This window comes from Tamandua tetradactyla, chromosome 6 (assembly GCF_023851605.1).
Source record: "Tamandua tetradactyla isolate mTamTet1 chromosome 6, mTamTet1.pri, whole genome shotgun sequence".
Lineage (NCBI taxonomy): Eukaryota > Metazoa > Chordata > Mammalia > Pilosa > Myrmecophagidae > Tamandua > Tamandua tetradactyla.
The window spans coordinates 5116056-5135309 of NC_135332.1; the positions used below are offsets into that span (position 1 = coordinate 5116056).

General features: G+C 46.9%; 1 long non-coding RNA gene across 1 annotated transcript in view; it reads left to right on the forward strand.

Moving 5' to 3' along the window:
• Positions 1–18860, forward strand: part of LOC143687010 (uncharacterized) — a 30734-nt gene extending 11874 nt beyond the window's left edge. Inside the window, exons 3-5 of the long non-coding RNA XR_013177354.1 lie at positions 16779–16946; positions 17783–17859; positions 18671–18860. This is a non-coding gene — a long non-coding RNA (uncharacterized LOC143687010). The remainder of the gene's footprint in view (positions 1–16778; positions 16947–17782; positions 17860–18670) is intronic.
• The last annotated feature ends 394 nt before the right edge of the window (positions 18861–19254 follow it).

Sequence of the window (19254 nt, forward strand, 5' to 3'; positions counted from 1 at the left end):
AGCAATTCGGTGCACCCTGCCCTTCCAGATAAATTTGCTTATTGGTTTTTCTATTTCTGAAAAATAAGTTGTTGGGATTTTGATTGGTATTGCATTGAATCTGTAGATCAATTTAGGTAGGATTGACATCTTAACTATCTTTAGTCTTCCAATCCATGAACACGGTATGCCCTTCCATCTATTTAGGTCTTCTGTGATTTCTTTTAACAGTTTTTTGTAGTTTTCTTTGTATAGATTTTTTGTCTCTTTAGTTAAATTTATTCCTAGGTATTTTATTCTTTTAGTTGCAATTGTAAATGGGATTCGTTTCTTGATTTCCCCCTCGGCTTGTTCATTACTAGTGTATAGAAATGCTACAGATTTTTGAATGTTGATCTTGTAACCTGCTACTTTGCTGTACTCATTTATTAGCTCTAGTAGTTTTGTTGTGGATTTTTCTGGGTTTTTGACGTATAGTATCATATCGTCTGCAAACAGTGATAGTTTTACTTCTTCCTTTCCAATTTTGATGCCTTGTATTTCTTTTTCTTGTCTAATTGCTCTGGCTAGAACCTCCAACACGATGTTGAATAATAGTGGTGATAGTGGACATCCTTGTCTTATTCCTGATCTTAGGGGGAAAGTTTTCAATTTTTCCCCATTGAGGATGATATTAGCTGTGGGTTTTTCATATATTCCCTCTATCATTTTAAGGAAGTTCCCTTGTATTCCTATCTTTCGAAGTGTTTTCAACAGGAAAGGATGTTGAATCTTGTCAAATGCCTTCTCTGCATCAATTGAGATGATCATGTGATTTTTCTGCTTGATTTGTTGATATGATGTATTACAGTAATTGATTTTCTTATGTTGAACCATCCTTGCATGCCTGGGATGAATCCTACTTGGTCATGATGTATAATTCTTTTAATGTGTTGTTGGATACGATTTGCTAGAATTTTGTTGAGGATTTTTGCATCTATATTCATTAGAGATATTGGTCTGTAGTTTTCTTTTTTTGTAATATCTTTGCCTGGTTTTGGTATGAGGGTGATGTTGACTTCATAGAATGAATTAGGTAGCTTTCCCTCCACTTCGATTTTTTTGAAGAGTTTGAGGAGAGTAGGTACTAATTCTTTCTGGAATGTTTGATAGAATTCAGATGTGAAGCCGTCTGGTCCTGGACTTTTCTTTTTAGGAAGCTTTTGAGTGACTGATTCAATTTCTTTACTTGTGATTGGTTTGTTGAGGTCATCTATTTCTTCTTGAATCAAAGTTGGTTGTTCATGTCTTTCCAGGAACCTGTCCATTTCATCTAAATTGTTGTATTTATTAGCGTAAAGTTGTTCATAGTATCCTGTTATTACCTCCTTTATTTCTGTGAGGTCAGTAGTTATGTCTCCTCTTCCATTTCTGATCTTATTTATTTGCATCCTCTCTCTTCTTCTTTTTGTCAGTCTTGCTAAGGGCCCATCAATCTTATTGATTTTCTCATAGAACCAACTTCTGGTCTTATTGATTTTCTCTATTGTTTTCATGTTTTCAATTTCATTTATTTCTGCTCTAATCTTTGTTATTTCTTTCCTTTTGCTTGCTTTGGGGTTAGTTTGCTGTTCTTTCTCCAGTTCTTCCAAGTGGACAGTTAATTCCTGAATTTTTGCCTTTTCTTCTTTTCCGATATAGGCATTTAGGGCAATAAATTTCCCTCTTAGCACTGCCTTTGCTGCATCCCATAGGTTTTTTTTTTTTTTTTTTTTTTTTTTAAAGATATAAAATGTCAATATAAAGAAAAGAAATAAAAGTAGTAGTAATAGTAAAAAACAACAACAACAAACAAACCAACAAGCAAACAAAAACAAAAAAAAACCCTATAGCTCAGATGCAGCTTCATTCAGTATTTTAACATGATTACTTTACAATTAGGTATTATTGTGCTGTCCATTTTTGAGTTTTTGTATCTAGTCCTGTTGCACAATCTGTATCCCTTCAGCTTCAATTACCCATTGTCTTACCCTGTTTCTAACTCCTGCTGAACTCTGTTGCCAATGACATATTTCAAGTTTATTCTCGAATGTCCGTTCACAACAGTGGGACCATACAGTATTTGTCCTTTAGTTTTTGGCTGGATTCACTCAGCATAATATTCTCTAGGTCCATCCATGTTATTACATGGTTCACAAGTTTATCTTGTCTTAAAGCTGCATAATATTCCATCGTATGTATATACCACAGTTTGTTTAGCCACTCTTCTGTTGATGGAGATTTTGGCTGTTTCCATCTCTTTGCAATTGTAAATAACGCTGCTATAAACATTGGTGTGCAAATGTCCGTTTGTGTCTTTGCCCTTAAGTCCTTTGAGTAGATACCTAGCAATGGTATTGCTGGGTCGTATGGCAATTCTATATTCAGCTTTTTGAGGAACCGCCAAACTGCCTTCCACAGTGGTTGCACCCTTTGACATTCCCACCAACAGTGAATAAGTGTGCCTCTTTCTCCGCATCCTCTCCAGCACTTGTCATTTTCTGTTTTGTTGATAATGGCCATTCTGGTGGGTGTGAGATGATATCTCATTGTGGTTTTGATTTGCATTTCTCTAATGGCCAGGGACATTGAGCATCTCTTCATGTGCCTCTTGGCCATCCGTATTTCTTCTTCTGGTAGGTGTCTGTTTAAGTCTTTTTCCCATTTTGTAATTGGGTTGGCTGTCTTTTTGTTGTTGAGTTGAATAATCTCTTTATAAATTCTGGATACTAGACCCTTATCTGATATGTCATTTCCAAATATTGTCTCCCATTGTGTAGGCTGTCTTTCTACTTTCTTGATGAAGTTCTTTGATGCACAAAAGTGTTTAATTTTGAGAAGCTCCCATTTATTTATTTCCTTCTTCAGTGTTCTTGCTTTAGGTTTAAGGTCCATAAAACCACCTCCAGTTGTAAGATCCATAAGATATCTCCCAACATTTTCCTCTAACTGTTTTATGGTCTTAGACCTAATGTTTAGATCTTTGATCCATTTTGAGTTAACTTTTGTATAGGGTGTGAGAGATGGGTCTTCTTTCATTCTTTTGCATATGGATATCCAGTTCTCTAGGCACCATTTATTGAAGAGACTGTTCTGTCCCAGGTGAGTTGGCTTGACTGCCTTATCAAAGATCAAATGTCCATAGATGAGAGGGTCTATATCTGAGCACTCTATTCGATTCCATTGGTCGATATATCTATCTTTATGCCAATACCATGCTGTTTTGACCACTGTGGCTTCATAATATGCCTTAAAGTCAGGCAGCGCGAGACCTCCAGCTTCGTTTTTTTTCCTCAAGATGTTTTTAGCAATTCGGGGTACCCTGCCCTTCCAGATAAATTTGCTTATTGGTTTTTCTATTTCTGAAAAATATGTTGTTGGGATTTTGATTGGTATTGCATTGAATCTGTAAATCAATTTAGGTAGGATTGACATCTTAACTATATTTAGTCTTCCAATCCATGAACACGGTACGCCCTTCCATCTATTTAGGTCTTCTGTGATTTCTTTTAACAGTTTTTTGTAGTTTTCTTTATATAGGTTTTTTGTCTCTTTGGTTAAATTTATTCCTAGGTATTTTCTGCAAACAGTGATAGTTTTACTTCTTCCTTTCCAATTTTGATGCCTTGTATTTCTTTTTCTTGCCTAATTGCTCTGGCTAGAACTTCCAACACAATGTTGAATAATAGTGGTGATAGTGGACATCCTTGTCTTGTTCCTGATCTTAGGGGGAAAGTTTTCAATTTTTCCCCATTGAGGATGATATTAGCTGTGGGTTTTTCATATATTCCCTCTATCATTTTAAGGAAGTTCCCTTGTATTCCTATCTTTTGAAGTGTTTTCAGCAGGAAAGGATGTTGAATCTTGTCAAATGCCTTCTCTGCATCAATTGAGATGATCATGTGATTTTTCTGCTTTGATTTGTTGATATGGTGTATTACATTAATTGATTTTCTTATGTTGAACCATCCTTGCATACCTGGGATGAATCCTACTTGGTCATGATGTATAATTCTTTTAATGTGTTGCTGGATACGATTTGCTAGAATTTTATTGAGGATTTTTGCATCTGTATTCATTAGAGAGATTGGTCTGTAGTTTTCTTTTTTTGTAATATCTTTGCCTGGTTTTGGTATGAGGGTGATGTTGGCTTCATAGAATGAATTAGGTAGTTTTCCCTCCACTTCGATTATGTTGAAGAGTTTGAGGAGAGTAGGTACTAATTCTTTCTGGAATGTTTGATAGAATTCACATGTGAAGCCGTCTGGTCCTGGACTTTTCTTTTTAGGGAGGTTTTGAATAACTAATTCAATCTCTTTACTTGTGATTGGTTTGTTGAGGTCGTCTATTTCTTCTTGAGTCAAAGTTGGTTGTTCATGTCTTTCCAGGAACCTGTCCATTTCTTCTAAATTGTTGTATTTATTAGCGTAAAGTTGTTCATAGTATCCTGTTATTACCTCCTTTATTTCTGTGAGGTCAGTAGTTATGTCTCCTCTTCCATTTCTGATCTTATTTATTTGCATCCTCTCTCTTCTTCTTTTTGTCAGTCTTGCTAAGGGCCCATCAATCTTATTGATTTTCTCATAGAACCAACTTCTGGTCTTATTGATTTTCTCTATTGTTTTCATGTTTTCAATTTCATTTATTTCTGCTCTAATCTTTGTTATTTCTTTCCTTTTGCTTGCTTTGGGGTTAGTTTGCTGTTCTTTCTCCAGTTCTTCCAAGTGGACAGTTAATTCCTGAATTTTTGCCTTTTCTTCTTTTCCGATATAGGCATTTAGGGCAATAAATTTCCCTCTTAGCACTGCCTTTGCTGCGTCCCATAAGTTTTGATATGTTGTGTCTTCATTTTCATTTGCCTCTAGGTATTTACTAATTTCTCTTGCAATTTCTTCTTTGACCCACTTGTTGTTTAAGAGTGTGTTGTTGAGCCTCCATGTATTTATGAATTTTCTGGCTCTCCGCCTATTATTGATTTCCAACTTCATTCCTTTATGATCCGAGAAAGTGTTGTGTATGATTTCAATCTTTTTAAATTTGTTAAGACTTGCTTTGTGACCCAGCATATGGTCTATCTTTGAGAATGATCCATGAGCACTTGAAAAAAAGGTGTATCCTGCTGTTGTGGGATGTAATGTCCTATAAATGTCTGTTAAGTCAAGTTCATTTATAGTAATATTCAGGTTCTCTATTTCTTTATTGATCCTCTGTGTAGATGTTCTGTCCATTGATGAGAGTGGTGAATTGAAGTCTCCAACTATTATGGTATATGTGTCTATTTCCCTTTTCAGTGTTTGTAGTGTATTCCTCACGTATTTTGGGGCATTCTGGTTCGGTGCGTAAATATTTATGATTGTTATGTCTTCTTGTTTAATTGTTCCTTTTATTAGTATATAGTGTCCTTCTTTGTCTCTTTTAACTGTTTTACATTTGAAGTCTAATTTGTTGGATATTAGTATAGCCACTCCTGCTCTTTTCTGGTTGTTGTTTGCATGAAATATCTTTTCCCAACCTTTCACTTTCAACCTATATTTATCTTTGGGTCTAAGATGTGTTTCCTGTAGACAGCATATAGAAGGATCCTGTTTTTTAATCCATTCTGCCAGTCTATGTCTTTTAATTGGGGAATTCAGTCCATTGACATTTAGAGTTATTACTGTTTGGATAATATTTTCCTCTACCATTTTGCCTTTTGTATTATATATATCATATCTGTCTTTCCTTCTTTCTACACTTTTCTCCATGTCTCTCTCTTCTGTCTTTTTGTATCTGACTCTAGTGCTTCCTTTAGTATTTCTTGCAAAGCTGGTCTCTTGGTCACAAATTCTCTTAGTGACTTTTTGTCTGAGAATGTTTTAAATTCTCCCTCATTTTTGAAGGACAATTTTGCTGGATATAGGAGTCTTGGCTGGCAGTTTTTCTCTTTTAGTAACTTAAATATATCATCCCACTGTCTTCTAGCTTCCATGGTTTCTGCTGAGAAATCTACACATAGTCTTATTGGGTTTCCCTTGTATGTGACGGATTGTTTTTCTCTCGCTGCCTTCAAGATCCTCTCTTTCTCTTTGACCTCTGACATTCTAACTAGTAAGTGTCTTGGGGAACGCCTATTTGTGTCTAATCTCTTTGGGGTGCGCTGCACTTCTTGGATCTGTAATTTTAGGTCTTTCATAAGAGTTGGGAAATTTTCAGTGATAATTTCTTCCATTAGTTTTTCTCCTCCTTTTCCCTTCTCTTCTCCTTCTGGGATACCCACTACACGTATATTTGTACGGTTCACATTGTCCTTGAGTTCCCTGATACCTTGTTCAAATTTTTCCATTTTTTTCCCTATAGTTTCTGTTTCTTTTTGGAGTTCAGATGTTTCCTCCTCCAAATCACTAATTCTATCTTCTGTTTCTTTAAATCTGTCATTGTAGGTATCCATTGTTTTTTCCATCTTTTCTACTTTATCTTTCACTTCCATAAGTTCTGTGATTTGTTTTTTCAGTTTTTCTATTTCTTCTTTATGTTCAGCCCATGTCTTCTTCATGTCCTCCCTCAATTTATCGATTTCGTTTTTGAAGAGGTTTTCCATTTCTGTTCGTATATTCAGCATTAGTTGTTTCAGCTCCTGTATCTCATTTGAACTATTGGTTTCTTCGTTTGACTGGGCCATATGTTCAATTTTCTGAGCGTGATCCGTTATCTTCTGCTGGCGTCTGGGCATTTAGTCAGATTTCCCCGGGTGTTCGACCCCACAGGTTGAAAGATTTTTCTGCGCAGTCTCTGGGTTCTGTTCTTCCTATCCTGCCCAGTAGGTGGCACACGTGGCACACGCCTGTCTGTGGGTTCCACCAGCGAAAGTTGCTGTGGGTCCCTCAACTCTGGAAAACTCTCGCCGTAGGGGAGGTTCGGCAACCGAAGCGTCTTGGAAGAATGCCAGCCGGCCCGGGGTTCCAAACGCGGGGAGGGTCGCCGGCTGTCGCAGCACAGGAGAGCGTCCGGCCAAATTAGCTAGTCGGCCCGGGGCACCAAGCGTGGCGGGAGGGCGCCAGCTGTCGCAGCCTGGGAGAGTGCACTGCTCCCAGCCGACGGGGGAGTCACGTGTTTGGAAGGGATCCCCCGGTCACTGTTCTCCGCAGTCTGGGGATTTCCGACCCAACTATCTCAGTTGTTCCGGGGGGCCTCGTGTGGTGGGGGCACCAGCCGCCGCGGCCTAAGGGGACCGCCTGTCCAATTCTACCAGCTGGCCTGGGAAGGTGGAAGGGAGGGACTCCGGTCGCTTGCTGTCCCACCCAGGAAAGCCCGTGCCCCTTGGTGATCTCACCGGAGCTGGTTCTCCCAGATAGTCAGCCGTTCCAGGATGGGGTACGCTGTCCCTTTGATTTCCCTCGTGGCTCCGGGAGCTGCTCTGTATTATCTCCACTCCCCCAGTAGTTGTTCTGGAGGAGGAAAGGTGAGGGCGGCAAGGCTGTCGAGGCTGGTGGCGGAGGAGCACGGTGAAGGCGGGGGAAGAGGGCACCGTGTTGGTTGGAGAGCAGCCGGAGCAGGAGGGGGAGGAGGGGGGTAGAGAGGGGGTAGGGAGGTCGGGCGGCTCGGCTGCTGCGGGGCGCGTGCGCCGCGCGGCGGTCCGGCGGAGAGAGAGAGGGGGTAGGGAGGTCGGGCGGCTCGGCTGCTGCGGGGCGCGTGCGCCGCGCGGCGGTCCGGCGGAGAGAGAGAGGGGGTAGGGAGGTCGGGCGGCTCGGCTGCCGTCCCATAGGTTTTGATATGTTGTGTTTTCGTTTTCATTCGCCTCGAGGTATTTACTAATTTCTCTTGCAATTTCTTCTTTGACCCACTCGTTGTTTAAGAGTGTGTTGTTGAGCCTCCACGTATTTGTGAATTTTCTGGCACTCCGCCTATTATTGATTTCCAACTTCATTTCTTTATGATCCGAGAAAGTGTTGTGTATGATTTCAATCTTTTTAAATTTGTTAAGACTTGCTTTGTGACCCAGCATACGGTCTGTATTTGAGAATGATCCATGAGCACTTGAGAAAAAGATGTATCCTGCTATTGTGGGATGTAATGTCCTATAAATGTCTGTTAAGTCTAGCTCATTTATAGTAATATTCAGATTCTCTATTTCTTTATTGATCCTCTGTCTAGATGTTCTGTCCATTGATAAGAGTGGTGAATTGAAGTCTCCAACTATTATGGTATATGTGTCTATTTCCCTTTTCAGTGTTTGCAGTGTATTCCTCACGTATTTTGGGGCATTCTGGTTCGGTGCATAAATATTTATGATTGTTATGTCATCTTGTTTAATTGTTCCTTTTATTAGTAGATAGTGTCCTTCTTTGTCTCTTTTAACTGTTTTACATTTGAAGTCTAATTTGTTGGATATTAGTATAGCTACTCCTGCTCTTTTCTGGTTGTTATTTGCATGAAATATCTTTTCCCAACCTATCATTTTCAACCTATGTTTATCTTTGGGTCTAAGATGTGTTTCCTGTAGACAGCATGTAGAAGGATCCTGTTTTTTAATCCATTCTGCCAGTCTATGTCTTTTGATTAGGGAATTCAGTCCATTAACATTTAGTGTTATTACTGTTTGGATAATATTTTCCTCTAACATTTTGCCTTTTGTATTATATATATCATATCTGATTTTCCTTCTTTCTACATTCTTCTCCATACCTCTCTCTTCTGTCTTTTCATATCTGACTCTAGTGCTCCCTTTAGTATTTCTTGCAGAGCTGGTCTCTTGGTCACAAATTCTCTCAGTGACTTTTTGTCTGAGAATGTTTTAATTTCTCCCTCATTTTTGAAGGACAATTTTGCTGGATATAGAAGTCTTGGTTGGCAGTTTTTCTCTTTTAGTAATTTAAATATATCATCCCACTGTCTTCTAGCTTCCATGGTTCCTGCTGAGAAATCTACACATAGTCTTATTGAGTTTCCCTTGTACGTGATGGATTGTTTTTCTCTTGCTGCTTTCAAGATCCTCTCTTTCTCTTTGACCTCTGACATTCTAACTAGTAAGTGTCTTGGAGAATGCCTATTTGGGTCTATTCTCTTTGGGGTGTGCTGCACTTCTTGGATCTGTAATTTTAGGTCTTTCATAAGAATTGGGAAATTTTCAGTGATAATTTCTTCCATTAGTTTTTCTCCTCCTTTTCCCTTCTCTTCTCCTTCTGGGACACCCACAACACTTATATTTGTGCGCTTCATATTGTCATTCAGTTCCCTGATCCCCTGTTCAAATTTTTCCATTTTTTTCCCTATAGTTTCTGTTTCTTTTTGGAATTCAGATGTTCCATCCTCCAGTTCACTAATTCTAGCTTCTGTCTTTTTAAATCTACCATTGTAGGTATCCATTGTTTTTTCCATCTTTTCTACTTTGTCCTTCACTCTCATAAGTTCTGTGATTTGTTTTTTCAGTTTTTCTATTTCTTCTTTTTGTTCAGCCCATGTCTTCTTCATGTCCTCCCTGAATTTATCGATTCGGTTTTTGAAGAGGTTTTCCATTTCTGTTCGTATATTCAGCATTAGTTGTCTCAGCTCCTGTATCTCATTTGAACTATTGGTTTGTTCCTTTGACTGGGCTATATTTTCAATTTTCTGAGTGTGATCCGTTATCTTCTGCTGGCATCTGGGCATTTAATCAGATTCCCCTGGGTGTTGGACCCAGCAGGTTGAAAGATTTTTCTGTGAAATCTCTGGGCTCTGTTTTTCTTATCCTGCCCAGTAGGTGGCGCTCGTGGCGCTCATCTATCTGCGGGTCCCACCAATAAAAGATGCTGTGGCTCCTTTAACTTTTGAAAACTCTCGCTGTAGGGGGGGGTCGCCAGCCGAAGCGGCTTGGGGGAGCGCCTGTCCAAATTTCCCAGCCAGCCCGGGGCACCAAGCATGGTGGGGGGGGGCGCCTGCCTCCATGGCTTAGGGGAGTGCCTATCCACCGTTCCCAGCCGGACCAGGAAGCCACGTGTTTGGAAGGAACCCCGGTCACCGTTCTCCGCGGCTTGAGGATCTCCGATCCAATTCTCCCAGCTGGCCCAGGGGGCCGCACATGGAGGGGGGAGGCGCCAGCCACCGCGGCTTGAGGGGACCGCCTGCCCAATTCTCCCAGCTGGCCTGGGAAGGAGGAAGGGAGGGACTCCGGCCGCCTGCCGTCCCGGCCCAGGGAAGCCCGTGCCCCTCGGCGATCTCACCGGAGCAGGTTCTTCCAGCCAGTCAGCCGTTCCAGAATGGGGTACGCTGTCTTCTTGGTCTCTGTCGTGGCTCCGGGAGCTGTTCTGTATCGTTTCTACTCCCCTAATAGCTGTTCTGGAGGAGGAACTAAGACCCGTGTATCTTACTAAGCCGCCATCTTCTCCGGAAGTGAACTGAAATGGTTTTGTCGAGTCACTAACACCCTCTCTCCTGCCAAGATAATGAACATTTCTCCATCTTTACCTCCCTCAACCTCTCTCAGAACCATTCAACCCCTTGGCCTCAGCCCCTTTTTGGAAATGCTGTATTCTCTCAGCCTCCGTGATCTCAAACCTTTGGTTTCCCTCCCACCTCTCTGGTTGCTCCTTCTCAATGTCCTTTGCTTGTCCCTTTTTCTCTACCCAATCTCTAAAGTTTCTTAGGGCCCAATTGGGTATAGGTGGCATTATTCTAGGATACATAACGTATCCAGGGACATGAGAAACCTGCCCTTTGAACTCCAGACCAGTATGTCTGACTGCTTACTACGCTGCCCCATGTGGACAGCTAACAGATATCCCAATTCAAAGTATCTGGGGTGAAACATTTCTATCCTTCCACTGTCCCAATCACAGTCTTTCCCCACCCAGGAAATGGCACCCCCAATCACAGAGTTGCTCAAGTAAAAAATTGGAGTGGAGGAAGGGGTTACATACAAAAGAATGTTATACGGCCATAAAAAGGAACGAAGTACTAACACACACGATAGCTAGGATGAAGCTTGAAAACATAATAAGTTACAGAAGCCAGACACAAAAAGTCACATATCTTTATGATCTCTTTTATGTGACATATTCAGAATAAGTAAATCCAGAGAGACAGATTAGAGGTTAAGGGTATGGAGGGAGTGATTACTTAATGGGTATGGTGTGATTTTATGGGGTGATGAAAAAGTTTTGAAACTAGAAAGTGCCGGTGGCAGCACAACATTGTGAGTACACTAAATATCACAGAACTGTACACTTTAAAATAGCTAATTGTGTATTACATGAATTTCACCTCAATGAAAAAAAAAAAGAGTGGGATGTCCCCTTGAATTCCCTTTTTCGCCCACACTCCACGTCCAGCCAAAATTCTATAATACCATCTCCAAAATATACCTGTTTTTTTTTCCATCTCTCCTGATCCCCATCTCAATAACCTCAGTGATCCCAATAATGGCCTGTTTCCTGCTACGTGCATTGCCCCTGCCCTCTCCAAACCAGTCCCTTGAAGAAGCCAGTGATCTTTCAAAAACAAGAAGCGAACCGCATTGTTTCTCCTGCACACAATTCTCTAAATGCCTCCGTTGCACTTAGAGTAAAATATAAGCTTCTTACAGTGGGCTCCAAGGCCCCAGTGTCCCACCCTGTCTCCTTCTCTACGTGGTCTCCTGATCGTCCCCCCTTTGCTCACTCAGCTCCCGTCCCACTGGCTGCCTTCCAGCTTGGTGACCACCGGGCCTTTACCCTGCCTTTTGACCTTTTTCCAGCTCCTCGTTCTACTTGGAGTTCTCACCCCTCCCTCTTCACATGACTGTTCCTTCTCATCCCCCAGGTCTAAGCTCCAATGTTCCCCTTTACCTGGGCTAAAACTCCCCTGTATTTTGCTTCATGTAATTTATCACAATTTGTAATTATGTGTTTATTTGCTTAATGTATCTATGTGTCTCCCTCACTGGACCAAGACGCCTCCGGGAGAGTAGGCACAGTGATCATCTGGTTCCTCATGACCAGTCCCAGCACCAGGCACAAAGTAGGCATTCAGTACGTGCTTGTTGAATGAATGAATGAGCAAATGAGTGAATGAGTGAATGAGTGGGCGAGGCCTCAAATTCAGACCTTTCAAGGAATAAGACTGTTATGTTTGGTTCCATCCTTCCATCTATTCATGGGCACCCAAGGCTAGGACACAGAGACACACAGTGGATATCCTGCCTCCAGGGAGCTGACGGTCTCGGGGGTGGGGTGGGAGGAGAGGAGGAGAAAGCAATGCCTGCCCTAAAGAGAGATTTCCTTGTGCTGTGGGAGTTTAGGTGGATGAGTGGTTGCTTCTGGGTGGGGGAGGGAAGATGTGGCTGAGATGTTGGATCTCAAAGGATGAGTAAGTCATGAATACAGGGGAATGGATGGAAAGAGCATTCTGGGGAGAAAGATCAGCCAGAGCAAAGACAGAGGCAGGAAATAGGGAACAGCATTTAACATTAGTCTTTGGAAGCACAGAATCTGTTTAGGGATTTGGGGGAAGGGGGGTTGGGCAGCTGGGGCAGGGAGTCTGGACTTCACTCTAAAGCCTTTGGAGACCCTTACAGGGACAGTGGCTTGGGTGGGGCCATGACAGCCCCCATGCACATTCCTTCTGCCCACTCACTGCATGTGTCTAGAATAGATTTCAGTGGGACACCAGTAGAAGAATGAAGGGAGATTTGGGATTTAGTGATGCTGCCTTCCTGGCAGGGGCAGAATCACTGACTCTACAGGATGGGTTGGATGACAAGTGGGTCCTCCAGCCTCAACTTGGAATAAAAGAGACCAACCCAATACTTTGAACCCTCCTTCCATCAGCCAGAGATTGGACTCTGCCTCTGTCCTAGCCTGTTCCCTGGGATACAGCAGCTGAGAGGCTGGGGGCCTCCAGGCATCCTCTTCTGATGGAATTTAGGAATGCTGGAGTCGCAAGAACCTGAGAAAACGAGTCCCACTCTCAGATGGGGAAATGAAGGCCCAGAGAGGAATAGCAATTCAGTGTAGATCACACAGGTATTCATTCAACAAACATTTTCTGAGACTCTACGGCATGCTGGGCTCTGTTCTGGGTGCCAGGACGCGGCAGTGGGAACATCCCTGTCCTCATGGAGCTTGCATTCCAGAGCAAGGAGGCGGGCAGTAAATAGGGAAGCAAGTAAGATAATTTTAGCGAGTGATAAATGAGAAGCTGAGCCAGGGCTCAAGCCCAGCTCTCCGGACACCAGGACCAGAGCCCGTTCTGCAAGTGAGAAGCCTGATGGGCACCTCCATCCATCACAGAAGTGTGGGCGGAAATGGTGGTCACATCAGGCCTTCTTGGGGACCTGGAGGTGGTGAGGGGACAGGGACGGGGTGCAAGGAGGAAGAGTACAGAATCCGGGAGCCAGCTGTCCGCAGACAGGGAGCCAAGGAGGAGGGTGCTGGAGGGTGGGGCAGCTCTTCTTTGGAGCAGGTCCAGCACAGGATTGTCTCTCTGTGGGGCAGCCAGAGCAGAACTCCCAACTCCAGATATAGTCTCACCACCGTCTTTTCTTGGCCCGGATGTCCTCTGTGTTCATTCATCCCAAAATGGCATTCGCTCTTTAGCAGCCCAGTTGCCAAATGGAGTTTGCAGTTAACCAACCCCGAGTCTCCTCAGATCAGATCTCCTCCCTCCTATAAACCCAATAATAGGTTTTTCTTTTTCAAATCCGGGTGTAGGATTTTACATCTACCTCTGTTTACTTTCCCAGTGTCCATTGTACCTCTTCACTTCCAGTCTTTCATGCAGGCTTGTTGGGTCTTGATTTTCTCAGAGTCTGAGGCGCTCCTTCGCTGCCTGTGATTTTCGGTGTCCCCACATATTGGCCAGGACTTAGGACAGACTCTCATATGCTTCCAGAGTCTTCTGTCTTAGACAACTATACTTTTAGGGAGAGTCCTCTGAACATCTGGAAACCCACCCAGGAGTATATTGCTTGGGCCTGAGATTCTCCAAGTGGCTCCCGCCGTGCCCCAGCCAGCCCAGGACGTGGAAAATCCACCCGGAAGGTTGAGATTGGACGGGACTTGCTCCTCACAGCCCTCTCTGCTCAATCTAGGTCCACCCCCTGGACACAGAGATGGTGGGTTGCTTACTGGCCTTGCTTGGGTCCCTCTTGCCAACCAAGATTGCCTTTCTCCAGTAGAAAACCCCTTGTCACCCTCCAGGGTCTGGTGTCTTGTTTCTCTCTGGATTTGGGAGCAATGACCCAAGTTGCCAGCAACCCATGGAGATGCCTCCTTCAGTCCCCTAACCCAGAGGTGTCGCCAGGTCTTGGAGCTCACACTCAGAACTTTCTGGGAGACTATAACCAACCAAACCTTTTTTTTAAAAACTTGCCTAAGACAGCACTTGGCATCTGGGTGGCCCAAATCCCAAATTCCTGCATTCCTCCTGTGGTCCAGCTCTGGGAGTGAAAAATCAGTCCCATACCCCCCTGTTTGTAAGTCTCAGGTCACAGCTTTTGCTCTGCTGGGTCAGGCTGGGGTTGGGGAGGGGATGGCTGGGCTGTGTCTCTGCCAACATTTTGGGCCTAGAGAGAAGGGAGTGCAGCCTCGGCCCTGGCAAGCCAGGGGCCTGGAGGAAGTCCCCTCCTGGCCTAACACTCTCTGCAGAGGAAATCTGCAATAAGTGGCCTTGGAGGGCGGCCTGGAGTTGGGAGCCTAGAGTGGAAATCCCCCAACACGAGGGACCCAGGGAGTTCCAGAAACCAACTGGGGTTGCGTGGGGGACTTCTGGGCAAGGGATAGGCTAAAGCTGATGGCATCTTCCACCCAGGGCTCACTGGGTCAGAACAAGCCTCTCTTTTGTAGGCATCTGATCCAACTAGCTGATAATTTGTCTCCCTAAGGAGATATTTATTTGTTCTTACTGTAGGCCAAGGCTGGCTTCCTGGACAGCTCCTCCCCCCACGCACACCCCCATTCCTGCCAATCCCCTAAGGCCTTCCATCATCTGCCTCCACCTCCCAGAGTACTTCTGTTAGCTCAGGGCCTGATGAAAGCCAAATCCATCAAATAGGCTGAGTTTGGGTTTTGTGTACCTGCCTGCCTCCTCCCCAGCTCCCTTTCTTGATCTTTTGTCTTTTCTCGAAGCTTTTCTCTCCAGGAGCAAATGCCTGAGCTTGGATTTCCCTTCCCATGACTGTGCCTTAAATCAAAGGAATTTATGTCAAGATGTAGAATTCCAGGCCTCAGTCAGCTTGAGAAAGAGTCGAATTTAGAGTGGGAGGGGATTGGTCCCCAAACCTCCATGCATCCACCCCTGTTTTGCTCATGCTTGCAGGCCCATAAGGTGGAGGCTTAAGAAATGTTTCTTGAGAAAAAGCAACCATAGATGCATTTATTTGGGGCCTACTGTGTGACAGGCACTGTTCCAAGTGCTTCATATTTGTCATCCCATCTAACAAATGGCAGAGCCAGCATTCAAGCACAGTCTCTCTGACATCAGAATCCCCAGGCTCCCTCTAGCACTATGGGGAACTAGCAGAAGTTGCCCCTGGGCTGGGCTGGCCCTTGCCCATTTGTCCTCTACAATGGTAGACCAGAGCTCTTGGACCAAGCACCTGAAATGTGTGGGCTGGAGTGGGCATCGGCCTGGGTTCAGGCCTCCTGGGGCTTTATGCTGGGAGCTGTGGGTGCTGGGGACAGTGGATCATAGTTTGGTAAAGAGCCTTCTATGAGGTGTGGTTTTATTTGCAGTAACTGACCCCCACCCTGCCTCAAATCCCACCCTGGCCCATTGTGCACACTACAAAACACACACACACACAGCTCACTCACTGTCTCTGAGTCATTTCCCAGCTGCTCCAAAGGGCGGAGAGGCTGATTACTTCCACCCAGGCATCGGGCTTCCCGCCCTGTGTTGGTTTGGATATTTCTAAGGAGTCCCTGAGCCGGGTGACTTGAACTCCACGGATGCACCCCTAAAGCACGCACTGCCTCCCCAGTGTGCCCCCTTCTGCACACACATCTGAGCCCACCTCACCTGCCCATGGGCAGACCCACCCTCTGTGCACGGCGCTGCAGCCCCTCGCCCAGCCCACTCCCAACCCACTCACCCCCACAGAGGTCCTGCCTCTGTTCTCTGTCTCTGCAACACTTCCACATGCCCAGACCTCCCAGACCAGGGCTGACAGACCTTTTCTAGGCCTGGGGTCTCCTAAGAGGCCAAGAAGAGGGCGGGCAGGTCAAAACTTCCTGCCTGAGCCTGGTGAACTCCCCAGCCAAGCTGGCCTCCTGTCCCCTCCAACACCCTCCCAACACACACACTGCAACAATCAGTTGGGTAGGGTGGCATTTGCTGTCTCCCCACTTTGGGCCCCAGGCCCTGCCGGATCCAGGGAGGTGGGTCCTGGCCACCAGCACGAGGACCAACAGCCCTCTCCCTGCCTGCCGAACCGAACCGATACCTCTGCGCTCTGTCAGCTCCGATGAGAGCAGGCCCCTTCACATGCTCTGGTCCTGCTCAAACTCAGAAACTGTCTAGGGATGTTTTCTCATTGACTGTCCCTGTAAAAGACCCTTCTCCAGAATTAGGCCACTTAAGACCTTGCAGGCCTCATCAAAGACAGACACCAGGAGATCTTCCTTAAATGTGAGCTTCAGGAACTCTGCTTCGCAGGCCTCTGGGGACATACGCAACTAGGGGCCCTGGCAGAAGGGGTTTTGCTGTCCATTTTCTGGAAGGACGCATGCTCTCTCTCCCTAAGCCAGGTGCCGTGAAGGGTCTGCAGTGTGGAATAAGGTGGCCCTGCTCCTGCCCAGGCCACACTGTCTTCTGGTAGCTCCTACCTCTCACGACGGGACATGTCATTTCAGGGTCACAGCTTGGTGACAGGCATAGCAGTAGTGATTAACATGTAAGGAAGGCTGACTACATGCCGCCACTGTCCTGGGCACCACACACGGGCATGAGCTCATGGTCCTCACCACCATCCTATTGTTATCATCCCATTTGGCAGATGGGGAAACTGAGGCACAAAGAAGGTGAGTAACTTGCCAGAGGTTATTTATGTAGTAAACTGGGTCTGGGTACCCCTCGGGGGGTTCTTAGAAGAGACCACCAGCTATGCTGCCACCCCAGTTTAAACTGGTCCACACCCTTCTTGCAGCTATGGGGTGAGGGGTGGGGAGTGAACAAATTGGTCCCAAATCAGAGTAGGGTATGGTGACCACTGGGGTTTTGCCTGTTCTTCCTGGTGGAGCCTGGGGGCCTGCAGGGAGGGGGTGGCAGTCTGCCTTGCAAGGGGCACATGGGCTCCCCATCGCCCCCTCTGCCCCTGGGCTCCCCAAGCCGCTCCTGCTCCTCCTGCTGCCCCATCCCCCCAACAAAGTCTGTTGACTGAAAACTGTAGGGAATAAAAATAGCTGTTGCTGAGGCAGCAGAATGGGGGCCAGAGCACAGGAAGGGCCTGGGGCAGGGGTGGTGGAGATGGAGGGATCCTGGGATCCCTGTCCCCAAGGAAAACCTTCTAATGGAGCCACAGGAAGCGCTGGCTGGGGTCACCAGCACCGCCCAGAGCCCCAGCAGCTGCCCCCAGCACCTACCACCCTTGGTAGGCAGGGAAAGCTGCTGTGAGGCTCTGCTGCCCCAGGGTCTTGGGAACGAGCTCTGCCCTCCACGCAGCCTGCACCAGCCTCAGCCTCTGCCCAGAGCCCGGCGCTCCTGGCTGCCCCCCTGAGGAGGTGACAGCCCCCTCTGAGGCTGAGTCCTCCCTCCCTAGGGAGTCGAGGGCCTGAAAGTGTGGGTAAAGCTGGAATGCTGTTGTTTCTTTCTCTCCTCCTCATTGGCTCCCTTTCCCACCTGCTCTCCGAGGCCTCAGGCTCAGGTTTATCCATTCCTCCTTGTCACCTGGAGCCTCGCTCTTCGTCACCTGGAGAGAGCCGTGCACTCCCCTCTGTGAGTTCCAGGCCCTTCCCTCCTCCGGCTGGGCCTCCCCTGGGAGCCTTCTTGGAAGACCCCTCCCCAGCGGCACCCTGGCCCACCCCCACTGTTTTCCACACCTTTCCTCTGATCTTATGGCCAGAGTTACCCCCCCAAAGGCAGAGCTCTTCTCAGAACCACCCCAACACCTTCCTAGGAGCTCTGGGTTTTCAGCATCAAACTCAAGTTTCCCCTCTGCCTGGGCTGGGGCCAGTCGTGGGCTGGGGAGGGGCACCTGGGTTGGGAGTCTCCATCCCATGCAGGCCCAGGCTGGGACAAGCACACTTAGGTGGGGCCCTCGGTAAACCTTCCTCCAGCCCTGCTAACACCCAGCTCAGCCTGCTGGGAGATGCCTGGGACGGAGGTGGGGGTCCCTTGCTGGGAGCCGCTGGGGTGGGGGAGGTCTGGGGGCTGTGCAGGGGGGGCGCCTCAGGACCACCCACCCTGCCTGACAGTGGGATCCCAAGACCTGGTCTTGTCTTGCTCATCAGAAGGCACGACATTAAATGGCCCCTGAGTCCGCTTCCGGATCTAACCTCCCCAGGCTCTGGGATGATTTAATTCTGTACGGGCCCCTGCTGTGGGTGTATGGGTGGGAGGGGGGTATGTCCACCCTGAGGGCCTCCTTCCCTGGGTGGGGCACTGTGAGTCCTCAGTCCTGGCCCTGACCTCATGCTCCGAGCTGGGACCACCCTACTTAACTGGGAGAGGGCGGCGGGGGGGCTCAATCCTTCCCTCTCACACGAATTCATTCTTTGTAACCCCCCCCCCCCCCACCCTCGGGAAGAAGCTGGAATTCCCCAGTCCTTCGAACAGATGTCCCCCTCTGGTAAGCACAACTCAGCCCCACTGCCACTCGGATCGACGAACCTCCAAAAACATGCTCCCCTCAATTGCTCAGGCCGTTTGCCTAAGCCCCAGTGCCGGCTCTGCCAGCAGGGAGGGAGGAGGGGGCCGCGGCCAGCCCTGGCGCTGACCCTGTCCTCACCGCCCCCCGTCCACAGGCCCCTCCTGAGACCTACCAGGGCTCCTCACCTCCCCCCCACCCCCAGCCCCTCAGCGCCGTGGCCCCCTTGTCTTCCCCTCAAGCTCAGCTTCCTGGCTCCCCACCTGCCCCCTGAGGCCCCTGCGCTCTGTGGGGCCCCCCCCCAGGCCCCCCCTCCTTCTAGGGGCTCAGCGCTTGGGGCCTCTCCAGGGAAACAGCCGCCGGCGCCCCAGGCGGGGCCGGGAGGGGCGGGCGGGTGGGCAGAGCCCGGGCAACGCCGCCTGAGACGTGTCCTCCGCTGGCATCTCGCAGATTCCTGTTTCACCAGAGCAAAGGAGCCGCCTGCCACCCCCACCCCCCACCCCCGGCCTCCCGCCTCTCTCCTC